Genomic DNA, 17,014 nt, shown 5'->3' with positions numbered 1-17,014 from the left:
ATCTCCAGAGGACCAGGCAGAAGAGGATGGTGACACATCGTTTGGCTGGGGGAAGGAAGCTGGAAGGATGCGAGATTCAGGCACGAGTGAGGTTGGTGAGGACCTCACAGACAAGGCTGAAGGCACGACCGAGAGCTGCTTTGCACGACAGGGCCAAATCCATCCCTGGCACAGCTCCGCTCCGGCTGCCTCTGTGTGTTTGTGTAAGGATCCAGTCCCGGCTGTGTTGGGAGGCACCGGCTGTGCGGGCCCAGCGTGCCAGCCCGGAGGCCCAGACACGAGGACGGTGCCAGATACCGGGCATATTTTTTCAGCTGCACGGGGCTGGGGGTTGTCACACGGGCTCAGCATGCACCTGTGCGACCCCAAGCCATCCGGCTATTAACAGCCGGCCACAGCACTCTGATGCCGTATCGCTGACTGCTCCATTCCCAAGTGGGGTGATAAATCAGCCGCCCCGCTGACAACCCCAGGGCCCTTCTGTGGTCAGGATTGTTGCAAATGCTAATACATCTAATACTTGCTTCACAGCAGGATTTGGCCATGTGTAGCCAGCCCAGCTCCACCGTGTCCTGCCACCCGGGATCATTCCTGCCCTGCAGCACCCCATGGGTACCCAATGCCCCCAGTGCTCCTGGACCAGCCCCATGAGACAACCGGGCTCTAAGGATCTCCTGACACAGTTAATGAGTATTTGAGGTCCTCCAAGTGATGGTAAGATCAGCACAGTTTTCTGGTGGAGAAGCTAATGTGGGGAGAACTAATGCAAGATGCGAAGTCTCTAGGGTGTGTTTGAGGACATACAAAGCACCCAGAAGCAAAAGCTGCAGCAGGCATTGAGTATCAGGGGGCTAAAACCTTCTCAGACATAGGGATAGCATCTGAAGGGGTCAGGGAAGGAGTCAATGATGGAGAAAGCTGCATTTACCTCTTTCCTTTCTCCCTCTGCACCAGTTTGAGCATCAGCCCTGCACAATACTTGTACACCCAGAGGAAAAGTCCTGCCATGTCCAGCCCCTTTGCACGAAACACTCAACGGGCAATAACCTTCACATTCTCTCTTTTTGTTCAGTGCTGACCCAGAATAAGCACAATCCAAACAATTAACAGAACTAGTTAGCACCAGGATGAAACATCCAAGGTGGACCACAGACTCTTGGGAAATAGATTTTGGTGCCTTGGGACACAGGAGAATAGTTTCCAAGGCATCATGTACACAGCACAGCTGGCTCTGTGACTTTTCCTCTTTTTCCTCATCAGTACTTGGTTCTAGCACAAAGATGATTTTTAATGCCAAATCATTGTGCTTCTTCCCTCTTTATTTCAAGCCACAGGCTCACCACATTCTGGACTGGTTGCAACTCATCTGGTTTCACTAATACTTCTAATATAATATTTATAACTAGCTAAGGGCTGATCATATGACGGGTATAATCAATAAGTCATGTGCCAGTTGTGGTTATTCTACAACTCAAGCCATTGTCCTGTATTTTGATGTCCATAGCCTGCTGTTTATTTGCATGGTTTTTTGCTGCTATGCCTTTCCACCTTTGCAGCCTGGCATTAAAGAAGGCTGTCTTGACTCTCGGTAATTAAGAAAAAAAGAAACATCACTTTATTTCCACCCAAAAATGGAAATTAGATGAATCAATCAAAGGCTCTACTTGCCAGATACCACTTGCCACCATCTTTGGCTTTGCTGAAGGAACTTGCACTTAGGAAAGTTGTTCAATCTAAACAAAATCATCTTCTCAACAAGTTCCTCCTTCCCGCTGCCAGAAGGATCAGCCAGCAGAAACCAAAACCAGGTCTGACAGTTTTAGCTTATCTGTAGCCAGCTGTGGCAGCCCAACTTCATATTCAATGAGCACAGGATATTTCCTGCCAGACCATCGGGTGCCAGGGAGTAAAGACCCCCTCTATTAAAGAAGTTCCCATTGTATCCAGATACCTTCTTGTTCTTTCTGCCCCCCTTACCCAGTGTGGACAGGGTGGGCTTGGAGGGAGAGGAACCTCTTGGTAGATGCTCAAATACAGTAAGATGTGTTCTTAGCCCCTCTAGAAAGGTATTTTATCAAATATCTTCAAGAAACTTTAGTTTAGGCATCATTGAGGGAAAAAAAAAAAAAACAAAAAAACAACCTTTGGCTTAGTTTTTAAAAGAGTGAATATCTTTGGTGTGAAACCACTGGAGTGACACCAGGCTAGGATTTGGCCATGCATGGCTACAGTGAGGCAGAAGGAGAGTGAATTCTCTCTTTCCACGGGTGCTTATAGCTAGCTACAGCCTGTAAAAGCAGATGATTTAATGATTCATTCTGGAAAGCAGGAATGGATGACTTCAGGTTTGAGCTTCCCACATCACTTCTACCATCTCCCCCAGGGACCAAACACATCGGTGGCCAGCACAATTGCAGGCCACAAAGCCAAGTGGTGGTACCTTCTCAGCATCTGGAGCAGGAGCTCAAAGGAGGAACAGGAATTCAGCAGCAAAACCGAGCCTGTGTGGCAGCCCCAGAAGGACGAATTAAACGTCTCCTTTTTCTTCTGAGGCTTTCAGTGGTGACAACCAGTACCTTGTGAGTCAGTTTATTCAGAACGGCTCTGCGCTAATGGGATTAACAAGATCTTCAGTGCCTCAATCGCTTCATGGTGGAAAAATCCAAAATCAAGTGATGCAAAAAAGGATAATTCCTCCTGTGGAGGGAGCAAGATTGCTTGTGGAACCAAACGATCAAACAATGACTCTGAATGCTGTGAATAGGCCATGCATGGAGGCACGTACCCAAAATCTGGATGATGAGGGCTCACAGTGATGAGGGCTCACAGTGTCATTGCATGGCTGGGACCTCATGCCCTACACTGGGGTGCAGCTCTGTGGGATGGTTGGTGTTTGGAGGTAGTATTGGTAACAGGGAAAAGCGCATTCCTTCTTTCGGGCACTTCTCAATTATAAATCTCAAGGCTCAGCTCCAGTAAGGAGGCCACACTACTTGAAGGAACTTAAAGTCCTGAAATGCTCCAGCACTTCCCCTGCTGAGCAGTCACAAATAACACATCCATATCCACCATCATGTGAGGATGTGCAAAACACTTCTCTTCTTTGCAGAACTGGGTTTCCTCTTCCTCACAGATGCTGTATGGCCTTGTACCTTGCATAAACCCCTCTCTCCAAGGAGAAATATACTCTCAGATTCCTTCAGTGCTCAACCTTGCCCAAATAATTTTCTGGTTCATTCAGCTCTCATGGGACTTGCCACTGAAGAGGGTGAATTGGCTGAGCATCAGCACCAGGAGGTACCAAGAGTTTGTGACAGAAGAGACAGGCGAATGGTGGACACCCATCAAGTCTCCACCATCAAGCATGGGAATCGCTCAGCTGGTTTTGTTTCCTGCTCAGGCTGTATCTCAACTATTTGACACATAGTGCAAACAAATCTGGGGCCCTGCCTACTCAGGGCATCCTGCTGTGTGGTCCACCAACCATCTCAACTGGGTACACATGGGCAGAGATGAGCAGGACACCAGAATGCTACACTCAGCTGGGAATGGGCTATCTTGCCAGCACCAAGCACCAAAAGCAGCCGGTCACAAAAACAGTTGTGGATGTCACCTGAGCTGATATGGTAGATTCCTTTTTCATTCATGTAACCTTGTATTTGGAGTCCATTTTTTAGGAAAGAGGAACACTCAAAGAGCCTTCATGAGTGCAAATGTTTTGCACTAAAGGCTGTCATACATTAAATGTGTGTGCACCATATGAAGTTTTAGGACCTTGTCAGAAATTATTATTGTATGTTTCATACATGTCCTGTTTTCCTTCGGTCTTTCTTAAGGCAGGGGGTGAAGCCTATCCAGCCAGGACCCTGCTAAAGGGTTTCCAGTGTTCACACAGAGCTTGATGCTTCAAAATGACATTATTCAGGCTTTTCTCCATCTGGAAGAGTGAATGGACTACAGCTGGTCTGAAAATGGAGTTTTCTTCTTTTTTTCAGAAAAAAAAAATCTAACTTTTACTTAAAAAATATATATAGAAACAGCTGAAAATAAACTTTCTGCTTTTAGCTGAAAAGCTTCAGTAAACATCTGAAATTTCATGCTGAAAACAGACTCTTCTCAAAAAAAAGTTGCTTAATCCATAATGGCATTTTCTGTCAGAAAACATTTGAGAGGTAAACATTTTGGAACAGCTCTGGATGCTCTTTTGCCTAGCTCAGTTCAGTGCACATTAACCCTTTTAAATATCAGTTGGAATGCTGCCATATGGACCTTTGAAAAAAGAAATCTTTTTTACCATCTCCTCCAGGTAAAATCAGCAATAGATCCTTGTACTGGCTCTATCACTTTCCTCCCATCCCATTTTCACCTTGTTTATCATAGAATCATAGAATAGTTTGAGTCAGAAGGGGCCTTCAAAGCTCACCTAGTCCAACCCCCTGTCATGAGCAGGGACATCTTCAACTAGATGAGGTTGCTCAGAGCCCCATCCAGCCTGGCCTTATGACCCAGTTTAATAGTTATCAATATATGTACCTGCAGATTTGAAGGCAAATTAGTCTCTCAGGAATTTATCAGGGGCTCTGGATGTCATTAGGAGCAAATGAAAAAGGAAAATGGTTGTGAGTTAGGCTGAATGTTGAAATGTAAGGGCCTCAATGTCGTGTTTGACTGTGCACCACATTTGGCTCAGCTAAAAGGTGGGTGGAAAGCACAAGAATAAAAATGCCCACATGAAAACTAGACTCAGGTCCAGACTGCATATTTCGATAGGCTCCTGTTTCAGTGTGGCTAAGGTCAACTTTCTGATCAACTCAGCCCTGTATCACAAAGAGAAACATTATCAGCTCTTTCTGTTGTGTTAATATCCAATTTATTTTTCAGCGGTGCAATTTCCTGCCTGTTCTTTGAACAGCTATCAAAGGACAAGACAACAGATCGTGGCAAACATTCTTCTAGTGGTGACATCTGCTAAACTAGTCAGTCTGTTCATATGCAGCCCACTCAGTGCATCCTAAAATACTTTATAAGCCACCAGTGGAACAGAGAATGGTAATCTGGGTCCCTGACCTTTATCCGAGCCACTTCGATGTTCAGTACAGATGGGGAATCACACTTCAGCAGCCAGAATTTCTGGGTCTGTTGATCTTAGGGTTTCTGTGCTACCTCCAAATCCAATAAATTTCACTTAACACCGTCTGGCACTTGATATCCTTCACTGTTTTTCATCTGAGAACACTGGCAAATCTGCAGATGAGGCTTAATCCAAAGCCTCTGAAAACAGTTTTGGTTCACGCCTAAAAGCGCAAGACCTTATTTAGAAATGTGGCTTCTACATCTTTGCTGGAAGATGCTTCTCCTTTGATCAAGCACTCAACCATCAGTGAATTCATTCAAGGAAACCATCTGGACACCTAGGAAAAGGTTGATCTAGTTGTTTTTAGAGAAGCTAAGAAATATGACTAAAAAGATATTACCCAAACTCTTATGTGTTAGCACCATTGCTGATTTTGCTTTGGGCAACACCACTGATGCCAAGGATATCAATGTGTTTCACAAACATATTCAGGTGCTCATAGGGCCTACCCACAGCTAATTTTCAGAGCTATTTGTAGGACCTGCAGTCTCTGCATCACTGCCTCTCCTTTGCTATCTGGCTATTTCCCAAAGCATTTTCCATACTAGTGATGACTTCTGCCTGAATTTTGTGTTCTACAGGAAAAAAAAAGATGTGCCCAAGCACCTAAGACTTTTGTTGTAGGTTTGATTAGAGGTTTGCCTCAGGCAGTCACTGTTCAAGGAGTCCTCCTCATTGCTCCTCACCATCCTTCTGAGTTGTGATTGTGTCTCCTGAGCATGATCCCTGCCATGCTTGAGCCCTGACCCCTGATCCACATCTGCCTGACCTCACTCCCATTCTGTCTGCTTCTTGTCCTGGATCTTCTCCTGTGTCACTGCTCTTCCTAAGCTTCAACTTAATCTCAGACTAAACTAAACTAAACTAAACTAAACTAAACTAAACTAAACTAAACTAAACAGTTCCTAGATATACCCTGTACCACTGTATTCTTTAAATTTGCATCCATTGGCCACAGATGTCCTCAGTCACTTCTTTCAAGCCCTGCCTGACCCTGATTACCTTGCTGAGACCTCTTTAACAAGCAGGGACCCAATTAAATGACTTGGCTGACAAGCAGTGTCCTGGACTGTTCAATAACCACCATGCTTGGATATCTTTTCTCCCAGATACAGACTGAGCTGAGAATCTATGACGCTGACGGTACAGCAGGCTGGAGGAAGAAAGGAAATGTATACCCAAGACTGCTCAAGAACAGCAGTGAAGACTTCAGCTGCATGCATAGTGATAAATAGGAGAGGTAAAGGCCATTTCCTAACTATAAGGTAAATTGTCATAGCATAATATGGTCCCAGATGGCTAAATGTTCCAAATGCTCCTCACTTCCACCCAGGGGGAAAAAAAAAACAACAAGGAAAAACCCCATGTTGGCCACATGTAAATTGCCCATTGGGAGTCATCCCTACTCCAGGCTATTCCCAAAGTGTGCCCAGGCATTGCCTGAGAAAACTCACTTGGCCCAGACCAAACCCGTCCAATGGAGCACATTAATGAAATACAACAAGGGCAAGTGTAGAGTCCTGCATCTGGGCAGAAACAACCCCAAGTTCCAGTATAAGCTGGGGAATGACCTGTTGGAGAGCAGCGTAGGGGAAAGGGACCTGGGGGTCCTGATGGATGGGATGACCATGAGCCAGCACTGGGCCCTTGTGGCCAGGAAGGCCAGTGGTACCTGGGGTAGATTAGAAGGGGCGTGATCAGTAGGTCAGAGAGGTTCTCCTCCCCCTCTGCTCTGCCCTGGAGAGACCATGTCTGGAATATTGTGTCCAGTTCTGGGCCCCTCAATTCAGGAAGGACAGGGAACTGCTGGAGAGAGTCCAGCACAGGGCAACAAAGATGATGAAGGGAGTGGAGCATTTCCCATGTGAGGAAAGCCTGAGGGAGCTGGGGCTCTTGATCTTGGAGAAGAGGAGACTGAAGGGTGACCTCATTTATGTTTATAAATATGTAAAGGTGAGTGTCAGGAGGATGGAGCCAGGCTCTTCTCGGTGACAACCAATGATAGGACAAGGGGTAATGGGTACAAACTGGAACACAAAAGGTTCCACTTAAATTTGAGAAGAAACTTCTTCTCAGTGAGGATGCCAGAGCCTGGACCAGGCTGCCCAGGGGGTTGTGGAGTTTTCTTCTCTGGAGACATTCAAACCCACCTGTACACCTTCCTGTGTAACCTCATCTGGGTGTTCCTGCTCTGGCAGGGGGATTGGACTGGATGATCTTTTGAGGTCCCTTCCAATCCCTGACATTCTGTGATTCTGTGAGCACACACGTGATTGAATAGTACGGACAACAGCTCTGCCCTCTGTGTGGTGCAGGCTGGAGGATGGCCCTGGTCTGGCAGACTAGCCGAGGTAGAAAGTCCCAAACCACAAACATGGCAATTCAGAATCAACCTCTTCGTACCCGCCCCATGTCATGGCAATTGAGAATCCCTCTTCACAGTCCCATGTCACCCAGGTAGATGGATGTGTCCAGTTCTCAGCACTGGAGGATTCACATCCAAGATAGCAGGATATCCAAACCCAACCCTGAAGGCAAACTCCTACCCTAATGCAGCCTCTTTTTTGACAATGGAGCAATAAATTAGAGCCAAAGCCCAACTCTTCAGCAGCCCCAACATTCTGGGCTTTATGGAGAGACTTTGAACTCTGTGTCAAAAGTTGACTGCTGTACTTCAGCCCATCACTAATTTCTCTTTCCGTATTAATTTTTGCTATGCTGTTCACTGGGACCCCAATCAGTAAGAAGTTCACAGAACAAACTGTCAGAAAGTTGGTCATGTCCACGGAGTATCCATTTATGTGCTGTGAAACATGTTAAGAGGCCAAGGTGGAGAACCTGTATTGCAGAACTGGCCTAGATCTTGGCAGGTGTCATATTTGATATCATATTAAATCTGGGAAGACATTTACCCACTAGTACTAAACCAAGCCCTGCAGTAAACTCATGTATAGTTTACCAGTCACATCTTTCATGTTTTAAGTAATGGAGCTTTTTCTCTACTTGTAGGATGCTGACAAACTAAAGACTTGTACTAAAAGGAAGCTGAAAGAGAAAGTTAGGAGTCAAAGGATTTCAGGACTCACAGATTTTATTTAAACAGTACATTTTCAGTGCTAAATGTTAGCAGAATGAACAACAGAATAAAGTCTACTAGAATTAAAATATGGGAATGAAGATCAAAAAAAGGAATATAGAAAAAAAAAACCATGCACATAGGTAATTCAATGTTAAAAATTAATGTAAATCTATTAAAAAACATTCTGAAGAGCAACTTCCTAAAGCTCTGAAAGCCAATAATAAAAACTGCTCCAAACACTTACAAAGCAAGTAGTTTGCCAGACAACTGTTCAGACTAACAGATTATCAATATGTGATAGATGAGCCCTCAAGACACATTATCTCATTATAGCAAAGTCAAATACTGAGGATGCTCCCAGATTACAGACTTTCCTTACTGGGAGCACGTCTGAAGAGATACCTCAAATTGAAGAGTCAGTAGAAAAGATTTTCAAACAAACTGATAAAGTGGATAAGACAAATCTGCAAGACCAGATGGTATTCACCAAAGAGCTCTATGGAAATCCAAAGAGGAAATTGCTGAACAGCTATCCATGGTGCAGAGCCAACCTGCTCTTTAAATCAGCCTATCTCAAAAGAATAGAAGCAGTAAACGTGATGAAAAATGAAACAGCAGTTTCCAGAGATGGCTCATTGAAGAAATAAATACAGAGAAGTGTGATTCTATATAAGGCAAACTGATAAATATTCTAAAAAAAAGAATGTTAGACACATCAGGGAGCAAGATATAATGGCGAAGAGTTAAGTATCGCATCTATAGGTGGAATTCATGTCTCACTAATCAAGTTCTTTGAGAGTGTCACTGAGTCTTGGGGGATGTTGATCTGAGTAATACAGTTCATCTGGGTTTCCAAATGTGGGAACCTATGAAAAAATTCTTGAACAAGGGAGAAGATCCTCTTCTGGCTCAACAACTGGTTAAAGCTAGGAGACAAAAAAAGGAATAAACAACCAGGTTTCAGAACAAAGAGAGCTAATCTGCAGGACTGGATGAGGATCTACCCTGCTAGGACCTCCAGTGCTCAACACACACATTTATCCTAGAAAAGACATGAGAAGTTAAATGAGTGATGTTTTTTTCTGATAATACTAAGCCATCTAAAATAGTCCAAACTAAAGCTGTGAGCAAAGACATTCAGAAGGACTTACAATGCTAAGTGTCCAATAAAATGGAAGACAACATTCAAAGGAACATAAGTAATGAGAAAAAAGCAATCCTAAAGATACATGCACAATAATGAGTGCTGAGTGAGCTACTACTGTTTGGAGTAAGATCCTGGAGCTACTGTGAATGGTTTTCTAAAAATGAGAATTTAGCGCTCTATGGAGATGAAAAAGGCGAAGATAAAATTAAAAACTTGTAGGAAAAGACTCCAGAGCAATATAAAGAATTTTTGCACATAGCTCCAGTGCACCAATCTCAGATAGGATAGAGCAGAACTACAAAAGGCAAGAAAGGGCAACAAGACACCAGAGATGGGGAACGGTTTCCAGGCAAGAAGAGCCAAAATAGGCTAAAGCTCTTCATCTTGGGAGAAAAGAAGACAAAGAGGATATAAGAGAGGTCTATGAAGTCATGAGTTGCACAATTGTGGAACATTTCCTGGAACATCAAGGGTCAGAGACTAATGAAATGGTCAGGCAGTGAGTTTAAAAGAGAAAGAAGGTTATTTATCTCCCAAATGAGTTACAGGACTCATTGTCATGGACACAAAAAAACCATAAATGAGTACAAATGGGCTTAAAATAGTAATGGTGGTTAGCTCGAGCTATTGAACACCATTGTCCAAACTCAACCTTTAGTTCAGGAATTCCCTTAGCTGTTGACTGCCAGGAGCTGGGACGGTGTACCATGGGTAGAACCACTCTGCACACAACCTGCTTATTGCTTTTTTGTTTGTTTCCTACAGTTTTCCCATTTTATAACTCCAAGACAGTATGACTCTGGACTACCATGTCCTTATTCACTAACATGTCTCTAAAGTAATGTATACCAATGTGAAGTTCAAATTTAACCAGAAACAAGCTGCTACATGAAGTTTTGTGGAAAAGCATTAAGTTATACTCTTGATATACTCCAATAATAAATTCAGCTCTTCTGATGAATGGTTAATAGAAGAAAATAATAAACTTTAGCAGGTGATAAAACCTCCTTCATGAAGATGAGCCTCTCTTGGAATCCTCTAACTTCTCAAAACCTCAATTTCTGCACTATCATGGTGACTGCCCACTGAAGATGTGGGTATTTAGTTCATGTAAATGGAGTTCTCGATGGTATGACTCTTCCTTTGCACCATTAAAAGCTCTTTTACACCTGGAGCATCTAACTAGAGAGTTTATAATAAATGTGCCTCTAATTGCACTCCTTTACTGTAACCACTAAGAGTCATTGGGAATTCTTGGGACCGTGCAAACCACATTCAACAGCTTCCATTAAGAAAATCTGGCAAACAAGTGCGCGCTTTGCCCTCACCCACAAAAGCAAACCTCCACCCAAAACACATATGTTTGAACTAAAAAAACAGACTGTCCTGTACCTATGTTCTATTTAAGGTCCACTGTCCTTTCACTAGACCAAAAGAACATTAAGTGAAAGACTTTAGCATCTGCACACCGCACACCTCATCCTTTTTTTTTTTTTCTACCACAATCTCTCCAAAGGGATTTTTAATATTCTGTTTTTGCCACGGCATTTGTCACTAAGCATACACTGTCAGTGAAGATGCCTTTATCCAAGGTCACCTCAGCCTCTTGTCCATCTGCATTTCAGAGATGGTCAAGAGCTCCAGAGTGAACCAAGAGGTGCAGGAACAGGGAAGGGTTTTAGGCTGACCAGGAATATCAGCTGATCGAGGGGACAGCTGTAAAGGGACAAGCTTGTCCTCACTGACCAGGGAGAAGAAGCAATGCTGGAGGGAGACAGGCTGAGGGAAGGGACCTGAATTTCAAAAAAGAAAATCAGCAAAGCTCAAAGGATGCTCAATGCACGTGGGGAAACTAAGGCAGAGGGAAGTCTGAGGCTGCTTGCATGAGCCTGTGTGTCTCTTGTCTAAATGTAAAGAGTAATTGTTTGAAAAGCCTAGAAAACACTGTCCACTTCAGCTCTTGCCACCTTGGCTGGCTAAAGGAGGAAGAGTTTGAGCTAATGCTGATACTGAGCATCTTGTTGGTGCTGCATGGCACAGGGACTATGGTGAGGAGGTGGGCTGGGGCAAGGAAGGACATGGTACTGCTGCTTGCCAGGATCCACAGGAGACCAGGAGCATGATGGGGAACAACCCACAGAAGTTTTGGCAGAGCTAGGGCTGCACCTTGTGTCCATCTGCACACAGAACCCCTCTCCTGACCGCATGAACAACCTCGCAGCCTCAGACAGGCCCTAAACAAACAAATGGGAGGAATTTTACTGGTTTCAGTGATGGATGAGGTCAGATCACGCTGAAGCCAGACCAGCTGCCAGTGCAACTGTGCATAAATCAGCGGATTGGCTCACAGATGGAGAAGAAGTTGAGGTTTTGCAAGTCCTTACCCAGCTATTCAACATCCCATACATCTCACATCCCTGCAAAGCAGAAGCCCATATTTGCTCTTGCTGAAGTCAATGCAAAAGTTGCCCTTGGCCTTGATGGCTCGACGGTGACTATATAGGCTGCTACGGTGTGGCTAAGCCTTCTACCAGGTTAGAGGAGACACATCTTTCATCTTGCCTTAGCAGAAGGGAGGCATCAGCCTGAATAACATTGTACTTCCACTGGGGCTAGGCTGAGAACGTCAGGCTTTTTTAAATTTTAAATATATATATTTTTAATATATATAAAATTGGGCCTCTCAATCTGCAGCACAGTGCATCCAAAACAATCTGCAAGACCGCCAAGCACTCAGTGGTTTCCACCAAGATATGCATTGATCTTTCAGATATTCAGATTCCTGACTGTGATTCAAAGGTACTAGGGCCAGAGGAATCCTGTATGAGTATTTAGTAGAGTTTTCCACATGAAATATATTCATACAATAACTCCTGCATCAAGCCAATTATAGGACCTGAGGGAATGGCAGGAAGATGTGCCACGGGAGGTTTAGGTTGGACATGAGGAAAAGGTTCTTCACCCAGAGGTGCTGGACACTGGAACAGGCTCCCCAGGGAGGTATCACGGCTCCAAGCCTGACAGTGTTCAAGAAGAGACTGGACAACACCCTCAGACACATGCTGTGAACTGTGGGGTTGTCACATGCAGGGACAGGAGTTGGACTCGATGATCCTTGTGGGTTCCTTCCAACTCAGGACAGTCTGTGATTCTATTATTCTAAGTTCACAGCTTAAACCATAGCACATATTTTTAAAAGACGGCCAGCTTTTATTTTTACACTTCAAGCAGTGTAGACTCCATTTTTCCTTTAAGGTAACATATTGCAAGCATCGTTATGCTCAGCGTATCTATATAGGTCTTATCATAAGCCTCATTTGTTCTGCCTCTGGAAATCATTGCACTTCTTTCTGGTGGACTAGAAAGCCCCTGGGCAGCAGCAATGTCCTCCTTGTGGAGATGCGAATGGGTCACAGCACCCCACTCTTTGTTCTTTGTGGAGATACACTGACAAAAGATATTTTTGAGATCTTGGATCACTTTTGCAGCCCCTCCTTACGCGGAGGAGAAGAGAGGTAAGGAGAGGATTAAATGTCATAATACAGTCTAAGAGAATAAAATTAAACTGCAGACTGTCATAAGCACTTTTCTCTCAGAGCGCATATTGACTGTGTCGTATAAAAACAAGCATTTAAAAAGAAATACCATTTTAAATCAATGACAGATATTACTCCAATGTACATTGGGTGTGAATAATTCTAATTTCTTACCTCATTTCACTATTCTTCCTCAGATTCATATTATCCAAGAGGACTATCCTATAATCCTGCCCATGCACATTTGCCAAGTCTCCAAATAGCTTTTAAAAACCCTACTGATGAGAGACCACCAACTTTATGGTTTCTTGCAACTCCCACTGTACATTTTATGGGTATTTAGCAATGCTACAGGGTTTTCCTAATGCTGGAGAAATTTCTCTTCACTAATAACAGACATGTGTTTCAGCGGCCTTCTTCCACTTTTTCTCTCCTCTCCTGCCTATACTCTCAAACTGCTGATTTTTAAGACATATTTTTCATAGAACTATAAAAAGAATGGATGTATTTTTTCCTTTTTATTCTTTTTTTCCAGATTAGGGACAGGACAAACTTCCAGCCTGCCAAGCCTTTTTTATTTCTTGTTGTTGTTGTTGTTTAAATACTTCATAATAAAAGAATGTGCTCCTGATGGAATTTTTATTGCAAAGAAAAAAGTTCTCCCCTTCTCCTTTCTTATATCTTACACAATTCAAAACACATATTGAAATTCTCTAACCTCCCAAGAAAGACGGCTGCTCAAAAGGTGTCAAAGGATTAATGATAATGTCAGAGCACATGACACGTAGTTAAATGTTAAAAGAAGAAGGTTTAAGGCTGTGTCTAAATCTCGCTTTGATGACTCAACCTTATATTGATATATTCAGCATGCCAATTGCGATCAGACTTCTGGTTTTGCTCTTCAACAGCGTTTTAAAATAATTCCTCTTGCCTAAGGAGGATGTTGGAAAATGTACATGGGAGCAGACGTTCCTTTTTAACAAGTGCAGAGCTCTGGTTTTTCACAAGATTTGGAAGTGTGTTCTGGTTTTCAGAAAGTACGAAGTTGTCACCAGTTGAACCACTTTCCAGAAAAGCTCGGGAACCTTTCCTGGGGAAGATGTCCTGTCCTTCGGGCTCTGCTTTGCAGACGCCTCCCTGGCACACCCCTGCAGCAGGTCTTTCCCCATCACCCATCCCAGGCACTGAAGTCGAGCCTTTCAAACACCCCAAACTGCATCTACCACTAAATATCGCCACTTAGTAGATTATTTCCGTTCCCTTTTTCTTTCTATTTATTCATCATTTAAAAAAAATAAAACCTGTTATCTGAAGGCACATTCTAGTGTCTCACAATCATTTCTTTCAACCACATTAATTTTTTGCAGAGCAAAGAGCCACCAGTGAGGTGTCTCACCCACTGGCAGGAGGCAGAGCCTGGTTTAGGGCACAGTGTTGCAGTGTCAGGAGGAGCTCAGCCTCGTGCTGGATGGAATTAAGCCATGACTTTGAGTAACGCAGTGTCGGATGATACTGGGACGAGAGGTTAACACTTTTCCAGAGATTCTCCCTGCTCAGATTTTTACCAAGGACCCTTATGTCCTTCACAGGGAACTGGCAAAGGGCTTATTTCCTTCTTTAGTCTTGAAGGCAGAGAGGGCAGAGTTGCACAGCAAACATCTTAGTCGGTGTTTATGCTGAAGTTAGTTTCTTGGTGGGTCTTGAAGCAGAGGAGTGACCCCTTTCCCACCTCACCTGTGGCAGGCATGGTATCACCACCACACCACAGAATACTGGGCATATGAAACAGGACTGGGCTGAGATCGCTTTGCTGACCCCGAGCACAGAGGACCACACGCGAGGAAAAAGAGGCAGGGGAATGGGGTCAGGCAGTGACACCAGACCACCAGGTTGGCTCTGCCATAAACCCCCCTCGTGTGTGTGTGTGTGTCCTGCCAGTACCTGCCTTGCCTGTACCTGTGCACACCTGCCCTGTGGGACACTGTAGAACTGCTAAAATGATGCAACTCTGAGTGCATTAGGCCGACATTATGCTGTATGCAAAAAGGAAAGGTGATGGGTTTTGTTACAACTCATAACCACAGTGCTGTTATTCTGCACTTCTTCCCCACAGGCAGGTGATTCCCTCCGTTTTTCATGTCGCGCCATCATTTTGGTGGGTGGGTACCACACAGCAGAATGAGCTGCTGAATCCATATGGCACAGAGCAGCAAGCACTACCCGGAGATTTTCTTGCATTTGGTCTCAAAAGCCATGTTGTTCTGGTGTGACGAGGCCGTGCTGCTCCAACCACAAATACCAATGCCAGCACATCCCCGCTGCTTTGATTTCCAGAGGCAAGGTGGTCTCTGTGAGCTCAGGCATCACTGCCCATCTCCATTGTATGCGGCAAGCATGCCAATGACCCTGGGGCTACCACAACTTGTGCTGGAGGGCAGAGTTTACTCTGCAGGAAACTCATTCTTGCTTAACTTAAAGAGTAACTTTCAGCTAAATAACATAAACTGGCAGAAGAGGCTGAGTGGAGCAGTTCAAATCTCACTCCCTTCAATTTAATCTCAAGCAAACTTTAGTTTCAACCACCTTTAAGGTAAACAGGAGCAACCCAATTGGATGATAACAAGAAAGTTTGAGCTGTTTTAACTAATGGAGAGAAAGCGGGTTAACGTACCCGGCGCAGGTTTGTAGGGCCACAGCGTCTGTGCTGCACGGTTGGCAGCAGTCGCTGCTGTATCCTCTGTGAAGGGGGCACAGATGGGCACAGGCTTCATGCACTACACAGTGCATGACCCTGAGGGACAAGGACCATGGTGACCCAGCCCTGATTTGGGCCTCCCCAGCTCTCCTGCGATACCCATAACCACAAGGATACTAAAATGAGAGAAGGGGAAGGTCTGACAGGCAGTTATGTGACTTGGGACACTCAGGTTTAGGTTTCTTCTTGGAAGCGCTCCGTAATGCAGCTACCGCCAAGGGAGCAGCTATATAACCAGCACCCAGCAAATACGTGTGCCTTAAGGGTGAGCCATGGAAAACAAACTGTCTAAATGCCTGCAAATTCATTTGTTTTTAATGGGCTTCATCTCTTCCCCACCTGAATTTATTTGGCCCATGGAGTCAAGCTGGCACAGCAGGGGGATTTTAGGTAGGCAGAATTTAATGGCTGAGACAGAAATTTGGCCAAGAACTTGGGTTTAATTCTTCTCCTCTTGTGAGAAGAACCACCAAATGTTTCATGTAAGCTTCCACTGAAAGACAGACCCTGCTGGAGGGGCTGCTGCTGTCACTGGGACATTTGGAAGAACCCTGGTCAATCAAAAATCCCTTTGTTGGCTCTCATCTTTGAGAGTGAGAGGAACTCAGAGATGAAAGATGAAGAAAATGTTCATGCCCTGGCATTAGTAGCAATAATTCACAGGCTCTAGCTGAGGATATGAGAGCAGTTTGCCAGCACCACCACAAGGCAGGGAGGAGATGGTACCCACCCTGGAAAGTCAGGCACTTCTGAGTTCAACTGCATAAAAAAACAACTCCAGTGGTACCTGAGGCAGAGGATTCAATGGAGGAGGCAGCACAGCTGTTACGGAGATGGTGCTGAACCAGTACTCAGCATATCTTCTCTAGTACCTTCTCCAGTACCTCTAGTTTCTCCACCTGGAGAAACACTTGCTGTATCTGCTCTGGGGCAGCCTGGCCACAGTAGCACCAAGCAGAAGACATTAGCCACCAGGCAGAGCTTGCCTTTCTTCATGGACCTCAACTAGGTCAACAGAAGCTCCCTTCTGCTCACCCCACATGTTGCTGATGGCTGCTCAGCTGACATGCCATGGGAGGAGGAGGGTTAGGAACCAACATCCCCTTACCCTCAGCAAATTCAGGCATCTCACAGCTTAAATCCCATTGATTCTCAAGACAACTTAATGTCTAAGGGGTTTGGGTGACTTAAAAACAGAAACCAGGTGCCTAAATAAAGGAAATACCTCTAAAAATGACAGAGAACCTCCTGATGTTCCTTCCATCCTGAGTTTTCCTACAACTCTGTGAAATGCAGTTTGTTCCCAGCTGTGCTGCACCTCTGACTGTGACCTTAAGCAAGTTCCTGCACCTCTCCCACCCTG

The sequence above is a fragment of the Columba livia genome, chromosome 4 (genome assembly GCF_036013475.1).
Source record: "Columba livia isolate bColLiv1 breed racing homer chromosome 4, bColLiv1.pat.W.v2, whole genome shotgun sequence".
In the NCBI taxonomy this organism is placed as follows: Eukaryota; Metazoa; Chordata; class Aves; order Columbiformes; family Columbidae; genus Columba; species Columba livia.
The sequence above is the reverse complement of the archived record's forward strand: the minus strand, read 5'-3'. Positions refer to the sequence as shown.